This window comes from Lactuca serriola, chromosome 9, assembly GCF_051521515.1.
Source record: "Lactuca serriola cultivar US96UC23 chromosome 9, Lser_US96UC23_V15, whole genome shotgun sequence".
Taxonomy (NCBI): Eukaryota; Viridiplantae; Streptophyta; class Magnoliopsida; order Asterales; family Asteraceae; genus Lactuca; species Lactuca serriola.
In genome coordinates, this window is record NC_136416.1 from 21,870,777 (window position 1) to 21,885,307 (window position 14,531).

A 14,531-nucleotide genomic window follows, 5' to 3' on the forward strand; every position below is an offset into this window, starting at 1 on the left:
CAAGAATACTAATACATTACATACTATATGAAGAGATACAATACACGATAACAGAACATACATAATAATGTGTTATAGCATGGAACAAGTACAGGATCCAACTATACCAATGAATCATTAACGAATTGTTCTAAACAAAAGGTGATAGTTATATTGGGTATACATGATCATATAATCATAATGTGGATGTTCATGACTTGCAAATCATTGCAGGGGTCGCGTTTGGTTCCCAAAATCTTTTGACAGGGAGAATGTTTAGTATGGGATCTAGCCATCACGTTATACCTTAATACTCATATTAAGGCGATTAGTACAATAGTAGTCACTTATTACAAATACTACAATACTTACACTTTACACACGACAAATACAAAAGGATACAAATCCAGTTATTATATTATTATTACCTTTACTTTGTGTCACATAAGGGTCATTTATAATTAAGATTTGTAGAGTTAGAGTGAGTAATCCCGCCTCATTTCCTGTTCCTTGTTTGATTGTGGATTTAGGGCAGGGTTGCTCAGTCTAAGGTCTTACCAATCTTAATTATACATAACTTGTATGCACCAAGCAATTATAGAGAGACCTAGTAAGGATCGTTTCATGAAAGTTCATAATTTCAAATTATCAGAACCCTTGTATTGGTAGTACCCGCCAACTTCGAATCAAGAAGGGGTTCGTAGTGATAATAAAAGAATAAAACCAGAAGCGCGGAAAACTTAGGTACATAGGATATCATTCTAGTAATCATTCGTCCCAAAATGACTTACTATCTATTTCATCGAGAAAATTCTGATATCCTCATTCGACATGGTTTGGCCTGGCCCTTACCATGTCAAAATTCTTATGCTGTATAAGAGAACTTTTCCTTAATCAGCCGTAAGATGAAATTCTTTTAATCCATAACACAAAACCCTTAGGTTTCCTCTCGTTTCAAAACTTCAGAAGTACCCATGAGAAGAGTACCATGCCATTCTAGCCTACTTAGTAGACAAGAAACTTCAAACGAAAAGCACAGAAGTAGTCTTAGAAGTCTGTAACTACTAAAATACCTCAATAGATCTCATAGGAAAATCATTGTACCGCAGGTCAAGTTCAATAATAGAGACTAAGAACTCATTAACTTAATCTATCGTTGCTAAGTGTATACACGCGGGTGGTATATAAGTTAGACTTAACAAGATTAAGGATGTGTGCTTCCGCCCTATCTCCTGTTCCTTGTTTGGTTGTGGACCTGGGGCAGAGTCACCCATCTGAACATTTTGGGAAATCTAAATTATATACGACTTGTATACATGAGGTGATGATGGATGAGCTAAGTATGAGTCTGATCAGGAACTTCAGAGCAAAAGCCAGCATCATGTATCCTACCAGGTAGAATTCAACATGAGACCATGATAGTGTGTCGAGCTACTAAATGACTACGAATTTGAAATTCGTTATCAACTCGACAAAGCCAATATAGTAACTAACACCCTAAGTTGAAAAGAGTACCTAGGTCATAGTTCCAATCATTGACTATGATAACCCATTCAAATCTCTCCACACAAAGTAAGGAGGCTCAACAGGAAGCCGTGAGACCTGAAAATGTGGCTAGTAGAGAAGATAACTGGAACGTGTGAGAGCACGGTATGCGAATATCTGTTATCTCCACTGAGATAATAGAATCATCTTCTAGTTCAGGCCGTCACTCAAAAATCTCTAGGAACTAGAGTAGTCATGATTCGATGGGATCCGCTATGGTAAAGAATGGTATACCCATTTACCAATTAGTCGAGACCATTATCACACTAGCATTCAAGTTGCTCCATTCAAAACCTTATGCGGTAACAAGTACAGATCCCATCTGCACTAGACTAAATTAGGTAATACGCAACTAGCTAGAGATCCAATTTCAACACATCACCCTAAGCTGATATGGAATTCATCCGAGAAACTACCAAAAACAAAATACGAATCGGGAAGCTCCATCAAGCTTCCAGAGTTAACCAGAGAAACTACGGCTTCGATAAATGAAAACCCTTGGAATTCCAGGATTGATGACCTTGTCATATGAAGGTCTCACTCAGGAAAGACAAGATGCGCTTTCTAAAGCGTGAAATACAAAACTCAAAGTACATAAGACCATTTGAGGTTATTACCAGAATCGGTCTTGTACCTTTAAACTTAGATTACCACAAAAACTTAATAACATTCATCCCATCTTTCGCATATCTAATCTTAAGAGGTGCCTATCCGATAAAACACTTGTTATTTCACTTGATGAAATCAAGTTATATAAAAGTCTACACTCTGTAGAAGAATCAATAAAAACCATGGATAGGGAAATCTAAAGAACCACGCAAAGTCTTATCCCGTTAGTGAAGGTTCGCTGGATTACAAACCGGGGACCTGAATTCACTTAGGAAAAGGAAGATTATACCTAGTCCATGAGTATCGCTTTAGACTTCATTTCGGGACGAAATTCCCTCTAACGAGGGGATAATGTGACACCAGTCAAATTTTGGTCAAAAATTTATCGATCTATAATCATAATTGGGGTGAACCAAGTGGTGGAGTTTGTAACAAGGTTTCCAAAAATATAAAGAACACTGAAATCCGAGTTATAACGAAGAAGTTATGACCAATCGAAAATCCGCGATAAAACCGGCAAAACACTGTTCAGTGTAAAAAGCAAATTTTCAATAAAAGGCTTTTTAGCCTTAACAATCCAAATAAAATTTGTAGAATATATTAAACCGAGAACGTTCATAAAAAGAACATCAAAATTTGACTTCGTATGAAGAAGCTATGATTTTTTGAAGTTTCGGTTTAGCAGTAGACAGCTAAAAATTCGAAATATAAATCGATTGATATTTAGCCGACGCAACTTAAACGAGAATTGAAGGTCTCATCAAAAGTAGCACAACGGTAAAAAGACAGACGAAAACGGACGTCGGATGAGGAAGTTATGAATTTTTAACGGATTCCCGTCCCAGTCTGTTTAAAATAATAATATTAAAAATAAACTCAAAATTAGCCGACGAAGTCTAAATGAAAGTCGTACAGTATAATTTTACCTACGCGTGCATATAAAGAACATCAAAAAGACAGACGAAAACGGACGTCGGATGAGGAAGTTATGAATTTTTAACGGATTCCCGTCCCAGTCTGTTTAAAATAATAATATTAAAAATAAACTCAAAATTAGCCGACGAAGTCTAAATGAAAGTCGTACAGTATAATTTTACCTACGCGTGCATATAAAGAACGTCAAAAACGGAGTTCGTATGCAAAAGTTATGATTTTACAAGTTTTGGCAAAAAAAAAAAAGAAAAATAGCAAAAATCAGGAAGTTTCGCATGAACAGTAGCGCCACGTCACCCTCGCATGCGAGGCCTCCACGTGTCATCCTCTGGTTGGACCGAAGTTCGTCGTGTCACCATCTGATTGGACCGAGACCGAGGACCAATAGGCAGCCGACAACCCTCACAGGAGACACCCCGCGGATGCTCCTCGGACACCCCCTCGCAACGTGGCCTTCTCCTATTGGACCGAAGTCCAGTCTACTCAGAAGCTGCCATGTCCGAAGCCTCGCCTTGTGTACCACCCTCCTTCCGACGCGTGTGCTGCTGACTCCTCGCCTCGCCACCTGTCTCCTTCGGACCGCACCCTCACACCCCTATATAAAGGGTGCGAGACTTCTCGGATTTGAGAGGTTTTTCACCCCAATTTTCACCATTTTCACCTTTTCACCCCCTCGAATTTCTCACGACCCCCGAAGGCCCCGATATCACATCTAAACCCGAAGCAAGCCCCGGAGCCCCGGAATTCTCGAGAATTCATCCTCTCTCCAGTCGAAACTCTGCTCGGTTTTAGCCGGTTTTTTCCGTTAAACAAACTATTTTCCGGGAAACGATACGCTGCCCGAATTACCACCTATCAAGGTGAGTTCATACCCCTATAATTTACATTTTTAATGGTTTCTAAATGCTTTTTAGGTACAAGTTTAACACAATATTAAATTATGTTAATAACTATATATGATAATAATCACGCAAATAGTTTCCGTATGCTTTCAAGAATTACCAAATACATCCAAAATGAATTAAAGCCATGTTAAATATTTAAAGTCTTGTAAACTCCGTTAAATTCTTTGAAAAATGTTTTATAAACTATTTCAAATTATAAATGCCAAAAATCATGTTTATATATGTATAAATATATAAATAAGATTTGAAGGGCTTAGGATTAATGAATTATCTTATTTCCTTTTCCTTGTTTGGATGTGGAGTTAAGGTTGTGTTATTTGTCCGAAGGTCGTTTCCTTCTTAATTATATATATATATATATATATATATATATATATATATATATATACACACACACACATATATGAGTACAAAAGGTCACTCGTTTTGGTATCATTACCTATGTATCAGGTTGAGCAAAGGTGTTCATCCATGAGAAATCATGTGAACCAGATAGAGCATATAAATTATAATAGGTATAATTTATGATTCAAAACTAAATATACGAGTATGATTCACATTCCAAGGAAAGTACCAAAACTTATTTAACTATACCAGGATATGTATAATGCCTTTAATATACGAATAACATATTAAAGAAGTAAAGATACATCATACCGGTTTGCATTAACAAAGGTACGATACAGAGTACCATAGTTAGCAATCACGGGGTAATAATACATCATACCGGGTTTGCATTAACAAAGGTACGATACAGAGTACCATAGTTAGCAATCACGGGGTAATAATACATCATACCGGGTTTGCATTAACAAAGGTACGATACAGAGTACCATAGTTAGCAATCACGGGGTAATAATACATCATACCGGGTTTGCATTAACAAAGGTACGATATAGAGTACCAGGGTTAACAATCACGGGGTAATAATACATCGTAAATCTCATTGAAACAATAAATTTGTGAGACCCTTCATGGTGTACTTGTTTAAGTATGACTTTAAGTCCTGGCCTATTAACCAGAATCTCTTGTAGGGAGAGCGTGAATTTGTGTATAGATCTATATGGGACTGACAATCCCGCACCTCTACTGTTCGCTACAGTTTGGCCGGCAAGCCTAGGGTGTCAAATATCATTCCATTCCGACGCCTGAAGAATGTCGTCGCAGGCATATCAGTCATATTAGTATGGTTAATAGAGCTCACATGGATAAAACAATGAGTGAATTACTAAGTAATATACTTCTCTTTAAACAGTAAGAAAAGATAATTACATCCCGACCGAATATACCTTCTGTAGTTTTTACTTACAGTAAAAGCTATGTATCATGAAATCAAGTATGGTAAATATACTTGTACTTCTGTTTTTGAACATTTAAAACCACAAGGCAGTATTATGGATAATATAATATTTTCCAGGATTAATACTAAGGTTTTTACCATAGAACATATATAACTAAGAATACTTTTACAAATGAAACGGTTTATGGAATTAAACCACTCTTTCAAAAGAAACGGTTATGGGATTTAACCACTTACACAAAGGAAACGGTTTATGGGATTAAACCACTTTTACAAATGGAACGGTTGTGGGATTAAACCACTTTTACAAATGAAATGAGTTATGGAATTAAACCACTTATCAAATGAAACTTAGTCATTCAATCTCTGTAAACTAGTATAACATAAAAGACATTTAGTGGTTAATTCTATAAGTCCTTAGTTAATACATCAGAGTTATATATAAGTAATATCCGATTGACAGTGAAATGTGTGACTTCCACCTTACTTCATGTTCCTTGTTTGGTTGTGGGCTTCGGGCAGATACACCCAATTTACTGTCAGTTCGATATTAGGTTAAACATAATTAATATAAACTAAGTAATTACAGAGGGAAACTATTGAGGTTATCAGTTTATCACCTCAAGAAATATAGAATTTTCTAGAGGAACCAATGAACTTTTCCAAAGAACCTAGAGTAAACTTTATAGAACTAAAATAATTATGAACTCACCAGCTTAAATGCTGATCTACTCTTTTCAAATAACTTGTATTCTCAGGAATCCAGTAGACAGGTACACTCCCGAAGCTCTTGAGAAGACTACCTAGTACCGTACCGCGACTCTTGTCTTCTACTATACCTACTTTGGTGTTTGAATATGTAATGTTTAAACACCTATGTAAAACTTATACTTATTAATGAAATGGTTGTTTGTACTTGGATTACTATATTGCATGTGTTGTGATACTTACATGAAGTCCTCTGCCCACGAACGTTTCCGCCGTTCTGGTTTGGGGGTGTGACAGGTCTTGGTAGAAGGCTACTTTCAAAATAGTCGGGTCTTGGTAGAAGGCTACTTTCAAAACAGTCAGGTCTTGGTAGAAGGCTTCTTTCAAAATAGTCGAGTCTTAGTAGAAGATTACTTTTTATACTAGTAGGAAATATGGGATTTTCTAGGGTTTTCAAACATTTACAATTACTTACAAACATTTTCATACTTATAAAAACTTTTCTTCAAACAATTAAAAGTCTTTTCTTTACAGTTTTACAAATCAAAGACACATAAATACTTATGAATTCACCAGCTTTATTGTTGATACTTGCTTTCAAAATAACTTGTATTCTCAGGTCACAAATAGATAGGTACGACGACCAGGTTTTGTGAAAACGGAGCGGTCAAGACTCGTCTTTTATTTTGAATATTCATTATGTTGTCTTATACTTTGAGAGAACACAGTTGTATTTAAAATTATACTATTAATGCAATGGATGATGTCGTTTCTTGTTTACTACTTTGCATTGTTGTGATACTTTACATGACGTCCTCCGCCCCAGAACGTTTCCGCCCTTCTCGGTTTTGGGGTGTGATAGATTGGTATCAGAGCATTGTTTATAGTGAATTAAGTATATCAATCCATAAAAGATATACTAACTATAAATACAATGGGATTAAAATACTCTGACCAAGAGTATATACTTTTAAATAATAAAATATTTAACTAAGTATACATACCTGCATTCATACTAAAATCAGTGTCACAATGACAAGAACAAAAGTATTACGATTGTTGAACATCACAAGTACGCTCGGGGATGTATGGTCGGTCTTGGGAGTGGCATAGCCTGATCAACTATGCTGGTTCGAGGAGTGATTAGCATATGCCCAAGAATGGTTGTGATGTGGCAACAAGTCTAAAAACTTAGCAACACTACCACAATGAGAACTCTAGAACAGAACATAAGTTTAAAATACTATATGAGTATTTTGTGTTACTATAATTTCTTACTTGAGAACTAAAAAGATCGTCATTACTAGGTAAATAGTTGCTAAGTGGATACACTAAGGTTATATGTAACTAGGATGACATAGACTTAAAATCGGTGAATTTTTGCTTTACCCCTGTTCCTTGTGAATTTGGAGTTAAGGTCACTTATTCGAAGGCCTATCCTGTTTTGATTACATATAACTGGTATGCACTTTACAAATAGCGATGTAACTAATGAATATTATCTAATAATTATCTAGTTAGATCGTTTAATAATTATTTCATTACCCCAATTCTCGAGTAGATAACATGGCTGGACTCCATCCCCACAGCGACCCGCACCTTCCAAACAAAGGCAATGCTGGATGGTTTGGAGAAGAACCAGAGGATGATCATCCAATCCCTTTGAATGATCACCGTGTTGAAGACCTTTTGGATGATGGTAAATCCGAACCCGAAGTTGAGAACCTACCCCTGGTAGCTCCCATTCCAAATCCTAACCCTCGTCCGACTTTTGATGGCCCGACGCCTCCTTGGGTAGAATGCTTGGAGACATTGAGCAAAGAGCAGAATCAGCCCATGCCATTCAATGGAGACCGAAGCTTTTACAACATAAGCGAAGGAAGCTCGGCAGACAGAGTTCTACCAATCCTGGTCCGTAAAGTTGCCCGAAACGAGATTCAGGGCAGGACGGCTCTCCATCGTATCGCGGAGGTTGATGCCAATGCAGAAATGCATACCATCCGCACCAATCACCTTGAACACACTCAGGAGAGATCTAAGAGAGACCATGAGACCCTGCTACAAGCACTAGCTGAAACACGAGCCAAAGTCATAGAGCTCCGAGTACGCCAGAGGGTGTACGAAAGACACCTTCTTGACATGGAACGTCAACTAGCTGAACTGAGAGTTCACCAGAGGGATGACCGTCACCAGTAGGAGATGCTTTACTTTCCTTCTGTGTTTTAAGGGATCGTTTTCCTGTATATGTCCTATGTGTCATTTTTCTATGAAACTATCTTGTACTGTAAGTACTTTTAGTTAGGCCTTTATGTGGCCAAAAACCTTTCTACTCCGGATATGATGTAACACCTTCTACAAGGTCAATTTTCCCAAACTTATTACATCTTAAACATCGATGATATTGACAGTCGACTAATTTCTGTGTCATTCGTTGTTCAAATACTTTCATCATACTATCGTTGGAGTCTATCTGAAACCCACTCTAGTCAAGTTATTGGACTAGAGTAATTTAGCTTCGGGATCATTCCCAATTCGCTTTCAAAGGTTGGATCATGTTATTCACCAACTAATGGTACCCGGGTTTGAACGACAAACATCTTGAGACCATTCTACGAACTTACTTCTACTCTGTACTAGGACTGCATCATAGGGATGTAGGTCAAACTTTCGAGAACATACTTCTACTCTTTAGGTGAACGATCAAAATACATATAGGTTCAATGGTAGCATTTACTAGGAATTCTAGTTCATTAAAAAGGATTCGTAAGAAGGTTATTATTATGATTTCTTTGCTTATTCATTCCCAAGTTAGATATAACGAAGACCTGGTAGACAATAGAATGTGAGATTTCTAACTTAGTTTCTTTTCCTCATTGGGATGTGAAACTAGAGTAGAATCACACATTTTACTATCCGCCCAATCTTGATTAAATTATAACGTGTATAAGCTAAGTTTTCATGTATAATAACTCATCTCTTAGTCAGAATCATAATAATATAGGTTCAATCATATTAGCTCTTGAACTCCTTTCTTTCGTGTTACAGAACGATGTCGTCATCCGAAAATAGTCAGCCAAACAACGAAACCCTTATCCTTCATATCGACGCTGCTACATTCCAAGCCGTGGTAACAGCTTCCGTGACAGCTTTCCTTGCACACCTCAACACAAACAAGACTGGAAAAGGAGTTGACAATTCCGATCGTTGTACCGATTCGGGAAACCAGCAAATGACAATAGTCACGGACTTGCAAAGTTGTTAAACCGAGAAGAGGAAATGAAATCGCCAAGCCCGAAAGGAGGGCAAGAAATCCCAAAGACCCGCCATGCAACAATAACAAGTGGAAACTCCTGCCATTTCAGCACCGACACGACCTATTTCTCAAGTCCCTGACATCGGGACCAGCCTTGCACACGATGGTGCTGGTAAAACCGGACCCTATAAAAGGAAATTTTCAAAGTGGATGAACAAGGAAAACACCCGCGTCCACATAACTCTGACTCGACACCTCACTTCCACCACCAACGCTAGTACAAGCCAGATATGCCACCAATGCGGCGAGATTGGACACTTATAAAAGGATTGTCCAATAACAAAGAACTCCGGTGCACACGGGAAGATACTAAGGATCACTGCCGCAGGAGAAACTACTCCGGACCCACGTTAAAGTATCTAAGGTGTTCGTTGTAACAGACCCTTAAACTGTTTAAAACTAGTGCAACTCGAGTCTTATCTTTTGCGAGATCCCGTCAGTTAACGGACCCTCGTGCTGCGTATACTTGTCTTTTATAGTATACCTAGTTCGCAGGAATAGTCTTGTAGTAAATCTATAGTACAGTAAGAGGCTGTTTGGTAGGACCTGAATTTTTAAGATATGAATTTTTAAGAGGTCTGAATTTCTAAGAGGGTCTGAATTTTTGAGATCTGAATTTTTAACGTGCTATTTGGTTGGAACCTCTGAATAGTCGTGCTGAATTATAAAATGACCTTTTTACCCTTCTGTATTATTATGCTTTATAAGATAAACAAAACAACTTCTTGAATAATTGTAAAAAAACATCATAATAATCTACATTAAACATAAATCCAAATTGACCTCAAATACAAATTAGATATAAAAATTTTCTACATCTTCTAACGTCTAACTAATCCTATGCTTTCTTTTCTGCCATGTCTTTGATCAAATTCAATAACACCAAACATTCCAACAAATGGCATTTTCAAATGTCTGTATCTGTCAATTAAGAAATAAAGTCAATTTTATATTTTATACTAATAAACAAGTATAAAGTCAAATATAACATATGGATATACCCAAAGGTAATTCAATGTGCAACTTGAGGGCTTGCCAGATGAACGTTCACCTGGGTTGAAATATGTTTGCACGGATTAAGAATTTGTCATTCTGAAAATTAAACAAATTAAAAAGATTTTCTTGAATAATATAAAGTAAATGATCTGTTCATTTCTATCTTGTTGTAATGATTTGGGATTTGATATTCCATCTCCATGTGCCCAATTCAACAACAATTGTTCCTTTCTCATTACTGAATTGCTTACATAAATTAAAATATTTCCAATTAACAAACATAACAAAAAGTTTCTATTTTCCAGCAAAATTAGAGATCAAAAAAAGAACACTTTGGATGGAGAAAATGGAAAGAAAAATGGATTCAAGCAAAATCGATTCTAGCAACATCAGAAAACTACTTCAATGAAAAGGGACAAATTTTAGGGCAAGAACAACATGAAAAAACTTACCTGATTGCTGTTGTTGACGAATTTGACAGAGCTGGATAGCGTCAATGGTGGTGCGGAGGCGGAAGCATTGGTGGAGGCGGTGACCGGTTGGTGGCGGAGTGCTAACAGAGGGTAGCAGATCGTCGACAAGGTATGGGAGGGGGAAAAGGAGACATGAGAAATAGAACGAGAAGAGAATGGGTAAAAAAGGAACACGCGTGTATTGTTTTTTTCAGACATAACCTCATATCTGAAATATTAAGAGCTTTCTCAAAAATTAAGAGGTAAAAATTTAGATGCAACCAAACAATCTACATCTGAAATATTAAGAGCATGTCTCTTAATTTTCCAATTAAAAGGCTACCAAACAACCCCTAACTCTGTTAAAAGTTGCACTGTTGGGTTTTGTCTGTAACGCCTTTATGATCAAGTCTAATGTCTTTATTTCCATGTGAGTCTGATATTATCATACAACTTGAGCCCATCCGATCCTCACATACCAGTTCGTGCGTACATCTTTTTCTCCGTAAACGTCCTTCTAGCAAAGCCATCATTTTAGAAGTCTGAAGTACTCATGCATAGAGTACCTCATGTTTCTTATCTTTTCCGAAGAAACCTCAGCAAACCTCCCTGGAGTACCACTCATACGGTACGTCAAGTTCAAACCAAGGACCCTTACGGTTGATCTATCGCTGAAGAATGTATACACAGGGGCGATATATAATCAAGGTTCTACTGGTTTAGAATTGATGATTCCACTTTAACTTCTTTTCCTCGTTGGGATGTGAGCTTAAAGAAGAATCATTTATTCGACTACCTTTTCCATCTTAATTATATACGACTCATTTACACGAGATTGTGATTGATGAACCATGTATGACTTCTAATATGAACTTCATGATGGAGACTACCCAAGACTACAAGTAATTGCAACGTCATGTGAACAAACTTAGAACCCAAAACGACTCCTGTAACCAGATCGCCCTACAGACTAACACCCACGGAGATACAAGAACCGCCTGGACAGCTTAACGAACTACCTAGCAATGGAATGGAAAGACCAAGCTTCTCACCCCGTAGAACTCCAGTCTTATTCTTCAAGAAGATAGATGGAATGTTTCGTAGGAGCATCAACTATCAAAGACCTTGACAAGATTTCCATTAGAAATCATTACCCTCTGCCTCGCATAGATAAGTCGGTTAACCAACCGCAAGGAACGATTTACCTTTCAGAAATAGACCTGAGATCCGAATATCACTAGTTACGAGTGTTAGAGAAGGATATTCTGAGGACAATCTTCCAAACTCGATACGGACGCTACGAGTCCGTAGTGATACCCCTCGGATAGGACCAATACACCCGTGGTATTCATAAACTTAATGAATATGGTGCGCCATTCTTACTTGGTTCAATTCGTCATTGTCCTTGTAAATGACTTACTTATCTACTCTCGTAGTAAGAAGGAAATCATGAAGAGCATCTACAACAAACCATGGTAACAATACGATCAGAGAAGCTTTACGCGAAGTTCTCTAAATATATGAGTTATGGAAATGAAGAGTCGGATTCCTAAGACACACTATTAGTGATGTGGGAATTCTTGAGGACCCTTCCAATAATCAAAACCGTTGAGAATTTGTCAGCACCGAAGACGCCGACGGGAATTCACCAAATCATAGGTCTCGCTGACCTACTGTCGTAGTTCATTCAGAACTCCTCGTGAATTTCGGAAACCTCTTACGGCTGCGACCCAGAAGGGAGCGGCCCTTGACTGGGAAGGGAAGAAAGAGGAAGAAACCTTTAGAATTCCAAGTGAGAAACCAAACTCTTTTGGGAAATCTCACTCTGGGAAGGCTTGATACGCGTCGGAAAGCGTGGAAAGCTAAATCCAAGATAGTTACGACCTTTGAGATTCTTGTCGGAATCAGCCCTGTAACTTACAAATTCAACTTACTCGCGAACTCAGTAACTTACATTTTACCCTCCACGTCTCGAACTTGAAAAAGTGCCTGTTCGACGAGACTCTTGTAATCCCACTCGACGAGATCTAGATCAACAAGAGCCTCACCTTCGTGGAAGAACCGTAGTGACCATGGACCGAGAGGTCAAGTGAGAGGAGCAAAAGTCGTTTCCCATTAGTGAAGGTTCGCTGGAATGCCAACCGAGGACCTAAATTCACTTAGGAGCGCGAGGATTTAATCGATTAGGTAGTATCCCCACCTCTTGACTCGATTATTCATACTTACTCCTTTACCTAAATTCTAATTTCAGGACGAAATTCCCTTTAACAGGGGGATGATGTGACAACCCGGAATTTTCATTCGTACAAACTCTAAAGTCAATCACTTAAATTAAAAGTCAATTACATTTTTAATAATTGTTAGCCAATTTAAAAGTCCATTTGAGTGTTATAATTATTTATTCTTCAAACGAACGAAGGAAATGAATTACCGTCTCAAGTCTTGAAGTAGCAAACCCACCCAATGCACCCTAATAAGGAGTTCACGGCCAAAATTTTTAGAGTTTGGGCCATAAAATCTTGTGTGACCATGAACTCATGCCTTAGGCATGATTTTACTCCCCAAACTCCTCATTTCTCACTTCCACCCTCAAGTTTACTCCCCGTTCTCTCTCAACTATCATCCCGTTCTTCGCCCGATCTTCCGAAAACGTAAGTGTTTCTCGACTTGATTTGTTGTTATACCCTATAACCTAGTGTTTATACATCATTTCATCCATTCATTATTGCTTTTTAACTAGATCTTCAAGTGTTCTTCAAAACACCAAGAACACACACTAGTGTTCTTGGACCTTAAACACCCAATCGAGCTTCTATCTTGTAAGCACACTTGCCCTAGCTTATTGTGTGCTTAGTATGATCTTAATAACACTTGAAAACATCAATAATCATAAGAACAAAGGAGTTTACGGCCAAGGATGTTCTTGGGCCGTAAACCCCTCTTCAGGTGGCTAAATGGACCCTAGTTCCTTCCTAAGCCTTGGATGCCAACCTTGATCCTTCCTAGATGTGTTTAAGACCTTAAAAAACAATCAAAACAAGTCCCAATAAGATTTTACGGCCGTGAAAACCTAAGGAAGTGGTCCTTAGGCCGTGAACTCTACAAGGTAGTGTTAGTGTGCCCTTAATGCTTTCCAAAGGCTTGGACTTGATCATCAGATGCTCAATCATGACTTGTAAGACCTCAAAACACAATTTGGCACTAAGTACCATGAGTTTATGGCCATAAACGCATGGGGAAATGGTCATGGTCCATAAACTCTATAAAGAGTGGTCCTTGGGCCATAAACTCCAATGCCATGCCATACAACCCTTAGATTCAACCCTTTGGTACCTATAACACTTGACTCAAAGTGTTTCCATGTCCTAAGGTGTCTTAACTTGATTAATTAGTTGTTAAATGTCTAATTAGATACATATATGTTTCTATTATATGTTAACTAGGATCATTGTGTGTGTTCAAGTCTTCACTTGACACCTAGCACCTTGTCCGACACTTCCATACGATCCGCTCACTGCAGGTGAGTTCATACACCTTAATTAACCTTTAAATGTTTCTAAATGTTTATAAATGCTTTTATGGGGGGAATACAAGTTGAATCATGCTAGTTAGTACACCAATCACATGTGATTAATAACTAGCATACAAATGGATTTACTACACTTTTAGCTGTTTTACCAAACAGATTACTTCAAATGACTTTCTCAAACGTTTTCACATGTTTAAAACTCTTTATCAAACTGTCTTACATACTGTATGTTTCCTTTCAAACTCTGTTACAATTGTGTTTC